The sequence below is a fragment of the Amphiprion ocellaris genome, chromosome 9 (assembly GCF_022539595.1).
Source record: "Amphiprion ocellaris isolate individual 3 ecotype Okinawa chromosome 9, ASM2253959v1, whole genome shotgun sequence".
Taxonomy (NCBI): Eukaryota; Metazoa; Chordata; class Actinopteri; family Pomacentridae; genus Amphiprion; species Amphiprion ocellaris.
Genome location: NC_072774.1, coordinates 7736554 through 7738596, shown reverse-complemented (window position 1 = coordinate 7738596; position 2043 = coordinate 7736554). Strand labels below are relative to the sequence as shown.

Sequence of the window (2043 nt, the reverse complement as noted above, 5' to 3'; positions counted from 1 at the left end):
TAGACACATCTACAAAAGTTTATTGTCAGAATTGCATTAAAGAAAACAATAGCGGTCCGGGGACCGAAAAACAGAAGTATAACAAGAAGAATAACTTTGCATGACACGTAGTGCATCAGTGCATCCTGTACATCTCTGTCCTCCTCCTCTACACCTTGTGCCACTGCAGGCTCATGTGCTGCTGCTTCAGGTAAATCCCATGAAGTCTCATCAGAGAGCATCTGAAACACATACACAGCATACATATTTTAATACCTAATAGCGACAAACTGCAGCCATTACAGGGTCGTTCACAGGACTGATACACGATAGCTAGCGAACTAGCATTAGCTTACCCTCATATGTCGTCTCGTTCATATCCTCTTGTCTTCGGCTTGATACTGCTTTATCGCCTCCCAAACTCTCCTGTGTGTCTCCTCAGTGTTTCGACTCGTCGCTCTCAGCTTTCTCCGACTCTTCTATTACTCTGAATCTGACAGAAAGCCACAGACCGAGCAGCAGGTGTACTATCGCCTCCATGTACATTGTTGCATTGCGTTTGTGTCGCACAGAAATGACGGTAAGGGACTTTCGGGCCGCCGTGCTATGACGACTCCACCCACGATGAGGTGGTTCTCAATGTAATGGAAAAACAACTAAACCGAGACGAGCCGTGGCGCGCCGAGTAGATGCTAAAGGAAATGCTAAAGGAAAATTTGTCTTGCACCGCATGTATCAACATTTGGGAAAGAGGACCGAGTCTTTAGCGGTTGCTAATAAAGTTTTGTTTTATTGAGTATCCAAACCAACGTAGAGGTGAATAGCGCCACCCAGTGTATCGGAATGTGTTCACAAGCTCTGCGTCAATCCATTATCTGGAATCGATTTGCCTTGACTTGATGTGCAGGGTAACCAATCAGGTGTTAGGATCCGCCCACCGACTTTGACGGGCGAGGTTGACAGATAAAATTAATTCATGATCCACTGCAACACAAGGACCATGAAATAATTAATTAAATCGTGAAATAATGAAATATGTTTTTTACTTAAAATAATTGTTATTTTAATAAATTAATGACATATTTAATAACACATTTATGTATTTAATTCCAATTTTAATTAATTAATGACATATTTAATTCCAATTTTAACTAATTAATGACATATTTAATTATTTAATGATATATTTATTTAATAACACATTTAAGTATTTAATTCCAATTTTAATTAATTAATGACATATTTAATTCCAATTTTAATTAATTAATGAAATATTTAATTCCAATTTTAATTAATTAATGACATATTTAATTAATTATTTAATGATGTATTTATTTATTTAATTTTGGCACTTTTAGTCCTCCATATGTCTGGACTCTGCACTCTCCAGGAGCTGCTCCACGTTCTTCTGCCGGAAATCTCAGCGGCCCCGATGGAGTGGACCCGGGCTCCGCTCTGTTCCTCACCCCCTACCTGGAGAAAGGAGCCATAGATGAAGGTAAAATTACACCCACAGTGCCGGATAATGCAATAAGACCGCAGTAGACATTGTTAAAAAGCAATAATCTCACTTTTTCTTGTAAACATGCATAAAATTTCCTGAATTCTGGAGAATTTTTGCACACACATTTGTGCAATTTTTGCATCAATTCATGGTGGAAATGTCTTGTGGCACCAGTTGACACTTTAAAAATATAATAGATATAATGCAATAAGGCTCTCAGACATTCTGCATTGCTATAATTTTGTCTTAATATGTATTAAAGGCACATAATATCAGATTTTATATCATTTTTGTAGGACTTTGACCTCTAATATCGAAATTCCACATTTAAAATTATGCTATAAATACACGTATAGGATCTAAACCACAATATTTACTATTGTTAATTTATAAAATAAATATAACTTTTTTTTTTACTGGAAGGAGCTTAATTGCTTAAACTGCTGTTGTCTTAAATATACTGTATAAAAATATTGGCTTAGCTGTTTTATCTTTTTCATCATGCATGATCACGAGCGTGGATTTTTTTTAAAAATTGTCTACTTTGACGCGTTTTTTTT

The 2043-nt window shown here is 36.3% G+C and overlaps 1 long non-coding RNA gene across 1 annotated transcript; it reads right to left on the bottom strand.

Moving 5' to 3' along the window:
• On the bottom strand, nt 1–1340 carry LOC129349592 (uncharacterized). The gene is made up of 2 exons (XR_008602650.1): nt 336–1340; nt 1–221 (listed from the first exon to the last, which is right to left on the bottom strand). It is a non-coding gene; the product is annotated as an uncharacterized LOC129349592 (long non-coding RNA).
• Nucleotides 1341–2043: the final 703 nt, after the last annotated feature.